General features: G+C 53.1%; 1 pseudogene; it reads right to left on the reverse strand.

Moving 5' to 3' along the window:
• Positions 1-391: 391 nt before the first annotated feature.
• On the reverse strand, positions 392-6340 carry LOC123067327 (uncharacterized; annotated as a pseudogene).
• Between the last annotated feature and the right edge of the window lie 7192 nt (positions 6341-13532).

A 13532-nucleotide genomic window follows, 5' to 3' on the forward strand; every position in this document is an offset into this window, starting at 1 on the left:
CGGTCCAATGCTTGTTGGGTTGTGGCCTTTTCCAGCCCAATTATTTGTCCAATATTAGATCTCAGATTTTGGAAGAAATGTTTGGACAAAATTGTTTGGGCAAGAGACCTCTTTAATCCAGTTACACACATTCATCCGACCTTGTTTCATATTCCAATCAAGAAAACTCCATGTCAAATTCAAATCATCCATCATATCACATCACATAACACATCTCCCATATTTACGTAACACAACAAAATCATCTCAGAAATATATGTACACAGGAATATAGCAGGAACAGAGGGAATATCTGCTAGTATCTTGACATGTACGTATATGCATGTGTGCTTGCTTGACCAGTGCATGCATCACGATAGCAGCCAAGCCAGTGGGCATCATCGATGTCTACTCACAGCTTTCCTTGCACCAGAGAAAGAGTCAAAACAAAAAATATTAGACCATAATATGACACCAAACCACAGATTAGTAACTTTAAATCACAAAGTATATCCACATCACCATAAATTAGTACCAGACCATCAAGTAGAAGCCAAATACTATTAACTGATGATTAGTACACACAGACATGATTCAGCGACATAATGGCTACCACAAGCAAAAGTGACAATTGTGTAAGCAAGCTGCTAGTGTACACAAGGTGATTGAACTCCTATTGTTTAGTACGCATACATGGTAGGCTACTGCTGCTAGTGTTCTAAACCAATAGAGCATGTTATAGGAGCAGAAAAGCGGGAGCTAGGGCTAGAAGATGGAGCCGACTCACCGAAGGGCTTGTGGTCGCCGCCGTACAAAGCCGCCAACATGCCAGTCACCTCAAGAAGCACCACCGCACCGGAGACGGTGCCAGACGTGTGCAAGAGTAGAGCACCTGCTGCATCCATTTCCAAATAGAACAAGAACATAAAATTAGGAAGGGCTGCAAAAAAATTAGGAAGGGTTTCAAAAAAGGATAGTTATTTAGAATGACAAGAGAAATTCAGCTAGTACCATGCTTTTCGTTCTCCAGCTAGTTAAAATGAGATACTCATTCATACAAGAAAACATAGACACAATATGAATATTCATTGCACAAGTGCAAGTCATGCGAAATACTTCACTGCAACACATTGTGCCTAAACTTCGCATAAGATATAATTGATAAAAATCAGTTTGCTGCTACTGCCATTGGAAAACCAACACCAAATTGAGCGGTAATCGAGATATATTTGATATAAATCAGTTTGCTGCTACTGCCATTCAAAATCTAACTGACCAACTGGTTCGAACACTAGGCAAAGTAAGACAGAAACAAGTTAATTGTCACCGAATTGAGCGGTAACAGAGAGGGGAGGGGAGATGTGCAACTTACAACATCACTCATGGACTTCCACTTCTCACCATCGGCCTTGCCAATCTGCAATTCAACCAACCTAAACCATATCAGGACACATAATTCACAAGGAAACTCATCTCGCAGCACCACTAGTTCGAACGAACAAAGAGACAGAGACGGATGGGGGATGCTTACCACGGAGACCCACTTGACGTCGGGGTGCTTCTCCTTGTACTCCTTCCTGAAGTTGTCCCTGCGAAGACGAAACACGCAGCAAATCCTCGGTCAGGACGCGACGCCACACCACAGAAGCAACATGAATCAAACCAGGAACCAAGACTGGGACTCACATGAAGATGAAGAAAGATCTCGGGGGCGCGTGGGCTTGTTAGGGTCCTTCTCATCCTTGATCTTCTTCACCTTACAACAGAAGAGTAGTCCATTATGATTTATGATGAAATATGAGATTGAATAAAGGATTATTGTTAAACACCATTAATGAGACTAGAAGTGCGGCACTGGCAACTCATGAAACTTCTTGAACAGTAGTAGTACATAGTAACATGCCAGTGTTGTCCAAGCAGACTGAGTTACATGCATAAAACTACAATTCGTCCACCCTGAGCAGTCAAGATAAACACATGCCAAATCTAAATCCATGACCAATTGCAGCTTCTTCTTTAATAGTCTACAAAAACATAGTTCAGTAGGAAATCAGAATAGAATTGGACAGCGCCGCCCACCTGATTGAGCGAGCCACATGAATTGTTGCTTGAGTTGACTTGAGAAAGCGATAGTACGCTGAAGTAATAAGCTATAGTCCGGGTCAATCAGATGCAATCATCTTTGACTCCAGTTCTTAATAGTATTCTGGAGTACACTGCTTGATGTAATAATCCAGTTCAATTCAATTTGAGGTTTCAATTTTAGTAGTGTCATAATTACTTATAACTTGCTTGTCTTTAACTGATAGAAATACGTTTACACTTTGAAACAGAGGGAACCTGAAATGGACTAGGTTAAAGTCCCACTGTGGTCACTATCCACAACATTATTTCAGCTAAAATGGACTCATCATCACGTCAATTCACTATTGTTTCCTTCCGCTTTTTTTATACTAATGCGCCTCAAAATTCCGTGATTCTCATACCAGGAATACAATCAACTAACGGCTCAGAGCCAAGAAACAGCACTTGGGTGCAATGACAACACACCAGAAACTGCCATCATCAAACACTAATAAAAAAGATTAGACGATCCCAAAGTGAGTGACAAAATCTCAGTATGACATCATCACTCATTTGGACTGCAAGCCAAATGCAATGCATACACTACAAGTTTAAAAAGAAATCAATCATCTAAACACAGTACCTGAGCTGCACGGCATTTCCTCTCTAAACCAACACTCTCTTCTACACATGACATGATGTTCCTTTCTAATGTGTGTGGATTTCAATATAAAGAGTGGAAACAAATACTGATAATTCAACAAGTTAAAGTAGAAAAAAATTTAGTCCTTGTCTTCGCAAAATGGACATATACTCTTTACAAAGTCCATGGCTAATGCTAATCCGACTCTGCCCCAACATCCACACTTCACAAAGCTGCATCCAGCTTAAAGCCTAAACAGTTATACAATGGGGGCCTGAAAAAGAAAGCCTGACAGCTACGTTTTGACATAATTTCTTAACTTCCGATGCCAATCCCTTTTGCTGGATGTTTATATACAAGGACAACACAACGGTACTACACCCACCACTTGTGCACCGTGACAACCAAATCTGAATCCACCTTGTGAGACGTTGCACTATGCCACCACAGTCAGTCTCTATGCCAACAGTTACAGTTCCAGATAACAAAATCCTTGGTCGAATTGACACGAAGCAACTATAGGCGACATTAAACATCACTTAGAAGAGATGCCCCAAATTACTGACCATTATAGCTTTCAAACTATAAGAAGCAAAACAGGAACATCTCATCAATATTAAATAGGGACATCTTTTAAACACACGCTTTCAAACTATAAATATAGTAGTGCATAGTACAGAGCAAAACAGGGACATCTCATCGCCAGCAACATGAGTAATTCAGGGCCTACTATGCAACACAAGGACATTTCCATGACACATAAGAAGCTGAACATAACACAGCGCATATGCTGAACTCATAAGCATGTCAGGTCCGCTTGCGGGCTAAACAGGTACCTGCACGAGGCAGGGAGGAGTGAGCTGGCATGCAGACGGGACTTGGAGGGTCATGTAGTCATGGGCGACTTGTAGTCCTTGTAAGGAAGTAGCCACCGTTGTCAGCCTCCATGACCCGGCCTAGACGCTGACGAGCATGTTCTTGCGGCCACTGCACCACCCACATCCTGAAAAACCAGACACACAACAAAAACATCAGATCTAAGTCATATATGTTTGGATCTGAACATTCATGCCACAATAAAGAAAATTACATTATGAATTATGCTAGGTAGCATTCCACATCAAAAATTTCTTTTTTTATCATTTACCTACTCGAGGACGAGCAGGAATTAAGCTTGGGGATGCTTAATACATCTCCAATGTATCTATAATTTTTTATTGTTCCATGCTATTATATTACCCCTTTTGGATGTTAATGGGCTTTATTTTACATATTTATATCATTTTTGGGACTAACCTACTAACCGGAGGCCCAGCCCATATTGCTGGGTTTTCTTTGCCTACTTCAGTATTTCGAAGAAAAGGAATATCAAACCGGAGTCCAAACGGAATGAAACCGTCGGGAGCGTGATTTTTGAACAAACGTGATCCGGAGAGCTTAGAGTGCAAGCCAACAAGCTTCCGAGGGCCCCATGAGATAGGAGGCCACGCCCCCCTGTCTCGTGGGCCCCTCGGGCGGCCACCGCCGTACTTCTTCCTCCTATATATACCTACGTACCCCGAAAACATCCAGGAGCACCACAAAACACAATTTCCACCGTCGTAACCTTCTTTATTCGTGATATTCCATCTTGGAGCCTTCGCCGGCACTCTGCCGGAGGGGGAATCAACCATGGAGGGCCTCTACATCAACATCCTTGCCCCTCCGATGAGTTGTGAGTAGTTTACCACTGACCTACGGGTCCATAGTTATTAGCTAGATGGCTTCTTCTCTCTTTTTGGATCTCAATACAATGTTCTCCCCATCTCTTGTGAAGATCTATTTGATGTAAACTGTTTTTGCGGTGTGTTTGTCGAGATCCGATGAATTGTGGGTTTATGATCAAGTTTATCTATGAATAATATTTGAATCTTCACTAAATTCTTTTATGTATGATTGAGTTATCTTTGCAAGTCTCTTCGAATTATCAGTTTGGTTTGGCCTACTAGATTGGTCTTTCTTGCCATGGGAGAAGTGCTTAGCTTTGGGTTCAATCTTGCGGTGTTCTTACCCAATGATAGAAAGGGTTGCAAGACACGGATTGTATTGTTGCCATCGAGGATAACAAGATGGGATTTATATCATATTGCATGTGTTGATCCTTCTACATCATGTCATCTTGCTTAATGCGTTACTCTGTTCTTATGAACTTAATAATCTAGATGCAGGCAGGAGTCGGTCGATGTGTGGAGTAATAGTAGTAGATGCAGGCAGGAGTGGGTCTACTTGTTACGGACGTGATGCCTATATACATGATCATGCATCGATAATCTCATAACTATGCGCTTTTCTATCAATTGCTCGACAGTAATTTGTTCACCCACCGTAATACTTATGCTATCTTGAGAGAAGCCTCTAGTGAAACCTATGGCCCCTGGGTCTATCTCTTATCATATTTGCTTTCAATCTACTTTATTTGCATCTTTACTTTTTTCATCTATATTACAAAATACTAAAAATATATCTATCTTATCATACTATCTTTATTAGATCTCACTTTCGCAAGTGGCCGTGAAGGGATTGACAACCCCTTTATTGAGTTGGTTGCGAGTTCTAAGTTTGTTTGTGTAGGTGCGTGGGACTTTTGAGGAGCCTCCTACTGGATTGATAACTTGGTTCTCAAAACAGAGGGACATACTTACGCTACACTTTGCTGCATCACCGTCTCCTCTTCGAGGAAAACCAACGCAAGCTCAAGACGTAGCACCCCCTCGCAACGCTCACTATTCATCCAGAGAGGCAGCATCGATCGGCTTCAGTTAGCAGCAGTAGCAAAGGAATCGCTTGATCGAGTTTAGTTAACAGGCATCGATCGATCGCTCGGGTTCAGTAACGAGTAGCCTGCAGTGCAATCGCTCGGGTTCAGTTAGACCCCAACGCCTCACTCGGGTTCAGTTAGAGACAACGACTCGCACACACGCACGTACGTGTACGAGAGAAACGCGCATCGCTCGTCCCCCGACCGCCCACCGAAACCGGGAACTCCCTGAAATTTTCCTCGCCCTCGCTTCTACCACGGTTTTTTCCGTCATGGACGGCCTAAAGAATGTCATGCAGCTGCGTCTCTAGCACGCCCAGGACGAAAAGCCCATTTTTGTCATGATTTTTTGTCATAGAAGTAGGAGCCCACCACATCTATGATGATACCAGGTTTTGTCACAATTATCTTCATAGAAGTGTCATATGTATGACAGAAAAAAATTCGTTCGACCCAAAATGTCACGGATGTGTCTTTTTTTGTAGTGGAGGGCTGCAGCGACGAAGAAGGCGGTGAAAGCCATGGTGGCGAAGAAGAAGGCATCCGCTTCTTCGTCGTCCAAGCGTGCCCAGACGCCACTGCCTTCCCTCACCGGCAGACGTTGGCGCGAGGATCGCTTTTGACTTTGGACCCCTCAGCCCGGAGAGGAAGAGGAAGGCAGCCATGGAGGAGGAGGAGGAGGAACAGTAAGCACTTCTTTTCCCCCTGCTCTTCTTTTTTGCTTTCTCCATTTCCTCAAATGGCGCCGCCCATTCTGAATCATCTTCATCCTGCAAGGACGTGGAGACGCTGGCCCAAAGGTCGAAGAGGGCCAGGACTTCGACAAGCGGCCAACAACCGGCAGGCACCTCCAGCATGCCACTGGTGGTGTTGAGCAGCCAGGACAGCAGCCCCCGGCCCAACCCCAGCGTGAGTCCATCACCCGTAATTTGTCGATGCGCGCTAGGGGTACGATACTTTGGTACTGACCATGTTGTGGGTGTAGGAGGGGAGCAGCAGCAAGGGGAGTGTCGTGGTGGGCGCACGGCATATGCCAAGGGATGGCTAAAGAGAGGAGGAGGCTCGAGGGCACTGGTGGGCTCCAGAGGCAAGGTTGGCATGCGCGGGCGCGGGACGCCGGACACACCCAGGTTCGGGGCTCTCCGGAGAGATAACACCCCTAGTCCTGCCGAGTTTGGTTAGATGATTGATAGTACAATGTTGCTCCTGGAGCAGTATGGAGGTGGAAGGAAACTGGCCAAGGCTTGGGCTGCTCCTTCTCTTCGGTACTGCTGTTGGGTGGCTAGTCCTATGCTTCTGCTTCTTGTTTTTCGTCTCTGTGTGTCGTATGGTGATGTCGATACGATGGTGGGATGCCCCTGTGGGCGTTGGTCCCTGGGGGGTTTTATAAATCAACCCACCCAGGGTTACAATGGTAATATGCCGAGACGATGGGTCCGTATTGTCGGTGCTCAGGACTCTGAGCTGGGTCCCGCTTGTGGGCTTGTGGTTCGCCGGGTTCCCTAGGTGCGGGCCCCGCGTGCCTAGGGGATTGTGTGCCGTCTTGTCGATCGTCAGGTCATGACCGAGTCGAGTCATGTACAGTGCTCTCCGTCAGGCTGCCGCTTGCTGTCGTCAGCAGTGAGGGCGGGAGCACTGTAGCCATGCCAGCCTTGGTCAGCGGGTAGGTGAGGGGCACTGTTGCCATGCCCCGGCTGACCACAGCCATGGTGAGAACACTGTTGCCTTGGTCATCGGTGGCTTGGGTCTCATCCCATCGTACGGCCTGGACGGGACGGGAGCTGACCCATGGCTGGGTTACCGTGGGCGCCACGGGTGGTGCCGGCTTGCCATGGAAGCCTTGGTTGCTCCAGGTCGAGTTGCCTTGCGCCAGTTGCGGTGGCCGGGTTGACATACCTTGCCGTGTCAGAGAGTTTGGCCGGGTTGTGGGCCCTGCCGGGTCGAGCGACCCGGCTAAGCGCGTGCCGGCTTGCGGGGCGATGCGGGCCCCACTATTTTTGAAGAGGATCCGGGTTCCGTTGCCTTCCCGGGGTTCATCCCCCTGACATTAGTCCCCGAAGCTGTGAAGATCCGGTGATGAGTGGGCCTTCGCAGTTTCCCCCTTGAGCAAGGAGGATTCTGCGAACACCGGGTCCGGCAATGCCCCTGTGTGCCGGTTTTCTCGGAAACCGGATCGCGGCATCCCAGCCATGGCGGGATCCGAGGAGTCCGTCGAATCTTGAGGCGACCCCTAGGGCTTTGCGCAGGCGCCACATGGCTCCCGGAAGTCGGAGGGGCCTGACAGGCCACGCGCGTGATGGGACCGGGCGATGGGCCAGGCCGGGGACCCGCCGCCGCGTGCCCTTGGGCCATGCACGCGGATTTATTGTGGTGTCTGGGGGCCGGTTGCACTTCCTCGAGTAGTTAGTGCGCGCGTACGTGCAAAGTTATTGCGGGCTAGTGGAACGGGCGCGTGCAGACGATCCCACTTCCCCATGTTTGAACTGGGGCTTATAAACTGAGGGGGGCAAGGGGGCGGCGGACACCATTCTTGCTTACGCCCTCCTGTCCCCCTGCTCGTGCTCTGCTCTTTGCCACCGACGCACAGCTGCGCCCGCAGCCCCGAGCAGAGCATCCTCCGTCGCTCGTCTTCCTCTTCCCGCTTCTATCCATGGCGCTGCCGTTGGGCTCTTAGATGGGCTCCAACGTCACCCCCGAGGACATTACGCAGCTTCGAGCTTCGCGGCGCTTGCCGCAGGAGATGGACGTCGGCGTTCTTCTGCCGTGCGGCGAGCAAAGGCCCCGACCTGAGGGGCAGGAGCGCGTCGTCTTCCTTACCCATTTTGAGCGAGGGTTCGGGTTGCCGGTGAGCACCTTCTTCCGCACCTTCTTGGAGTTCTTCGTGCTTCAACCGCACCGTCTTGGCGCCAGCGCCATCGTCCAACGCTTCGGCTTTGTCACCCTGTGCGAGGGGTACCTGGGAGTCGAGCCGACGATCGACCTCTGGGCGCGCTTCTTCTCCTTGAAGCAGCAGGGCCCATCAACCGGGGAGTTCGCCGACTGCGCCGCCGCCGTCATCTCCATGTGGTCGGGGGCAGATTTCCCCAAGATTCCGCTCGAGGATTCTGCCAAGAAGTGGCAGAATTCTTTCTTCTATGTCCGCAACCATGGCGCGGACCATATCAATCTTCCCCCTTCGTCATTGCGCCGCCGTGGGCGAAGACGAACTAGGGCTACTCGCTCCGGCGCCCGTCGCAGGAGATCGTCAACATCTGCGAGCGGGCGACAGTGATGAGGACGCAGGAGGGGCTCACCGGCACGGACCTCCTCGCCGCATTCATCTCCCGCTGGGTCTTCCCACTTAAGAGGCGCTCCTTCCTCATCGGCGAGATGATTGGCCTACAGGATCGCAACCGGATGGGGTCAATGCGGCTATCTGCGGAGCAGGTCGCGCGCAGCGTCAACGACATCTCCAAGGCCAACCTTGGAGAGGATTGGCGATTCGGCAAGACGTCGTATAGCCAGTCAAACCCGGCGCCGCAGGTGAGTGTCTGGTCTCCTTACTTTGCCGCCGCGCATCTTCTTGTTTGTCCCGGCGCGATGCGGGAGGTTCTCTTGAACGCAATTCGGCATCCTTATGCCCGGGCTCCGTCGCAGGTGGCGCTGGGGGCACCAGAGGAGCCCGTAGCCCAAGGCGGTGAGGTTGTGGCCGAGTCCGACGCCGGCGTTGGGCGCCGAGCCTGTAAGTCTTGCATGTTTCCTTGTTTGTTTTGTCTTGAATTGTTGCTCGTGTCGCGGTGAAGGCGACGCTCACGCCGGTTGCTGGTGTAGCGGCGTTGGGCGAGGGAGGCAGCGATGTGGGCGGAGCCAGGTCCTTGCATGGGGCGGCGCCGAGCTGCCCGCATGGAAAGGACAACTTGCTGGCGAGAGCGGCGGCGGAGGCCGCGGCCGCCGAAGGGGCCGCGTTTCATAGGAGTCGGTCCGACCTTATCGGTCTGGCCGGGGACGAGGGGCGAGGTGACTCGGACCTCGGCCTGGATCCGGACGATGCTGAGGCCTTAGCCTGGCGGGACAGGAACCGGGCCGAGGCGGAGCTGGAGGCGGCGTCGGTCCAGGCTTGAACCGACGCGGCGGCGGCATGGGCGCGATCCGGTGTGGAGCCGGCCTGGTGCGAGATGCCGGAGGGCACGGTGGTTTTTGAACCGTCGTTGGTGATGGAACGCGGCCGTGGGGACCGGGCTGAGGTGGGGATCCCCGACCAGGAGGTCGTGGAGGTGGGGGGCGATACCCCGCCGCGAGCCGACGTGGTCGAGTGCGCGGGGGCTGATGGTGGTGGAGGCGGTGGAGTCCTAGAGGAGGCACCGCAGGCGGCGGCGGCGGAGGCGCCGTCGGCTATGGAGGAGGCACCACGGGCGGTGGTGCCTGATTTGGGGACGCATGGCGTCCCGCCTTCCGGATCACCGTTGGCGCAAGAAGGGGCGTCGGAGGAGGTGCTGGCTGCGTCGCAAGCGGCCACCGGGGGGCACGCCTTGGTGCCCCGACAGGGCGGGCGTCGAGCTGCCGTGCCGCAGCCCGCACGGAGCGGGGGCGCGGCCGTCTTCGGGCTCTAGACCCAGGAGGAGGCGGTGCTGGATGCCGTCAGCCGCCACCTACGAGGCCGGAAGGAGCGGCTTGAGGCCTTCGCCCAGGCCGAGACGGAGCGGACACGCGACCTGGAGCGTGCCGTCCTGGTAAGTCCTTCTTCTTCGTTTTCTTGTAACTTCTTCATTGTGGGGGCGCACCAGCGCACCCACTGGGTGTAGCCCCCGAGGTTCGGTCCAACTACGTATTAGTTGGGTCAAATCTTTAGATCGTCGGGCCTTGTTCTGACTTCTATCTCCTTTCGGGATCTTGATGCTTTCCGGGTTCCCGGCTTCAACCGGCTCCTGGGCAAGCATCGAGGGCTCAAGGAGCAGCTCGCTGCCAAGGAGGAGGAGCTTCGCGTCGCCGCAGGTACATTCATGCTATTTTCTAGTGGGGGCGCGCTAGTGCCCCCACTGGGTGTAGTCCCCGAGATTCGGGCCAATTGTGTAACAGTTGGGCCAAATCTTAAGTCTTACTTTTTTCTTCTGCTGAATTCTTTTTCTTTGCAGCCGAGGACCTGTCTTGGCGGACTCGGCTTCTCTGGGCTGGTCATCATTATGATCGGCTTGTTGCTGACGCCGGCCGCCTTGGCACCGAGGCTGCGCAGGCGAGGGCGGAGGTGGTCGCGGCCCGGCGGTCTCTTGACGAGGTCAACTGGCTGCATGAGCAGCTGGCGGGTCACAAGAGCCGCCTCAAGGTCGAGGTGGAGCTTCTAAAGGCGGAGGCTTCCAAGGTGCTGGAGACGCAGCAGGCCCTGGCCGAGGCGGACCAGCAGCGTGGTCGGCTAGTCGACGATAAGGGCCGGCTCCAGGCCGAGGTGGATCGCCTGCGGGAGCAGGCCGCCGCGGCCGAGGAGGCTCGTCAGGATGAGACTCGTCGCCGGGAGGCGGCTGAGAAGGCGGCCGAAGACAAGGACGCCGAGCTGAAGGGGGCCCTTTCTAAAGCGGCCGATCTGGAGAAGGCACTCTGGGAGCGCGACCGCGTCGTGGAGCGGGAGCGGCATGGTACGTTGCTCGAGGCGGAGCACCTGGAAGAGTCCTTCTCCAGTAAGTGCTGCTTCTTATAATTTTGCCGGGTCGGGACCCGACTTTTCTTCCTTGTTGTTCTTCTAATGTTGCTTCTTCTCTGATCGTAAGGGCCTTCCCGGAGACGCATCGGCTGGCGGAGGAAGCCATTCGCTACTAGCGTGACCCGACCGGCGTTTTTAGGTCTGGGACAGATCCGCGGGTGGCCTGGACCTTCGCGGAGATCATTGCCGCTTTAGAAGCCCGCCTATGGGCCCTGGGGACGCAGATGGAGTGGTCGTCCTAGGCCGGCACCGCGATGACGGCGGCCCTATGGCCGGACTCCGTCCATGTGCGCAGCTTCTCACGCCTGGCGCGCTGGCTGGAGGCGGGTCCAGACCATGTTGGCTAGTGGCCAAGATGGCATTGCGGTTTGTGTTGTCTTGGCATCCGGATCTTCAGCTAGACGCGCTGATGGGTCAGCGCGCTGGTTCAGAGTAGTTGCTGCAGGAGCAAGCTGGCCAGATTGCCTCCCGGGCCAGTTACATCGCCGAGTTCGCCTTCCACGACGACCTCCATCCGAAGCGGACGGAAGACGGCAAGGTCGTGGATGGCGATGACTACGGCTTGCTTCTCCGTGGCCCAGAGGGGAGCTTGGAAGAGACAGGCGTCTACGGCGACACGGATGCTGAGGAGGACACCGGTGTCACGCCGAACCCGGAAGCCGCTAGAGGAGGGCCGTCATCATCGCCGCGCGGTGCTGGAGATGCCTGAGATACTTTATACAGAATCTGTTAAGTAGCAGGTCCACCCACCCACTGGGGGTTGTTTTAGGATGTAATGAACTCGGGTCATGGACTTTGTTTTAAATATTTGTGTGTGAGTGTCATGAGTGCTTTTTTGCTCTTTGCCTTCCGCTATTTCGAACCGATTTCATGCGCTTCTCCTATCTGAAACCTCCCCCCCGCGAGTTAGAGGGCCGAGGCTCTGGTCCGTGACGAAGGGTTCGATTCTTTGAGAGGGGCGCGCAGGACGTGGGTCCTTAGAAATGTTGAGCGAGAGCGAAACACCCACTGGGCCTGCTGGCGGCAATCCGGCTTGGCCAGTTGGCGAGCGACCGATCGTGTGGCTACTTATGTGATGAGTGACGGGCCGGGTCGGTCGACCCGGCGGCCGTTGACTTAGTGTATGAATCGTAAAGGAGCTTTGGCCTGTTGTGCTTGCCTGCCGACTGCCAAAGCTAGATCTGCGGTTTTAGGGCTAAGTGGGGGACCTCGGCGTCCCAACTTTTTCAGGAATCACCAAGTAAGGCGGTGGGGGGGTGACCGAGCCGGCCTGCCCCCGAGCCCCCGGGTCGAGCGAGTCGAGCCGGCGGCCGGGTTCAGTGGTAAAGTGTTGCAGATAAATATGGATACAATAAATTGGTAGGCAAAAGGTAGCCCCCGAGTTTCGTTCGGGGACCCCGTAGTTTCATGCGTTTACAAAAGGCGATGATACATACACTCGTGCGGCTAACTGTAAAATGGGCGGAGGAGTTCCGCGTTCCACGGCCGGGTCGTTTCTTCGCCGACGGTGTCCTTCTTGTGCTTCTTTCACTTGCGTGCGTCGATGAGGTAGTAGGCGTTGCGGTCGCTCAGGGCTCTGCTGACGAGGAACGGGCCCTCCCATGGAGAGGACAGCTTGTGCTGGCCTGCCTGCTCTTGGACGAGTCGGAGGACAAGGTCGCCTTTGAGGAATGCGAGAGGCTTGATCTTCTTGCTGTGGTAGTGCCTTAGGCCTTGTTGGTAGATAGCCAAACGGCTAAGTGCCAGAAGGCGCGCTTCTTCGAGTAGGTCGACGCTGTCTTCGCGTGCCTCTCTTGCTTCGGCTTCGGTGTACATCGCGACGTGCGGCGAGTCGAACTCGACGTTGGTCGGGATGACAACTTCGGATCCATAGACGAGGAAAAATAGGGTGAACCCAGTCGACCGATTCGGCATTGTGCGCAGGCTGCAGAGTATCGCTGGCAACTTGTCAAGCCAGCTTCCTGGTGAGCGGATGAGTGGCTCGACGATTCGCGGCTTTATGTTGGACAGAATAAGTCTGTTGGCCCGCTCGACCTGCCCGTTGGACTGCGGATGTGCCATAGAGGCCAGGTCTAGGCGGATGCTAGAGACGGAGTAGTATTGCTCGAGCGCGCCCTTGGCGAAGTTGGTGCCGTTGTCGGTGATGATGCTGTTCGGCATGTCGTAGGGCACCGCTATGTCCCTGATGAATCGGACGGCTGTTGGCCCATCCAATTTCTTGATAGGTCTTGCTTCGATCCACTTGGTAAACTTGTCCACTGCCACTAGTAAGTGCATCATGCCGCCTCGAGCGGTTTTGAAAGGTCCCACCATGTCGAGTCCCCAGACCACGAAGGGCCAGGCGATCGGTATGGTGCGGAGTGCTGACGCCGGTTGGT

This window comes from Triticum aestivum, chromosome 3B (genome assembly GCF_018294505.1).
Source record: "Triticum aestivum cultivar Chinese Spring chromosome 3B, IWGSC CS RefSeq v2.1, whole genome shotgun sequence".
Classification (NCBI taxonomy): domain Eukaryota; kingdom Viridiplantae; phylum Streptophyta; class Magnoliopsida; order Poales; family Poaceae; genus Triticum; species Triticum aestivum.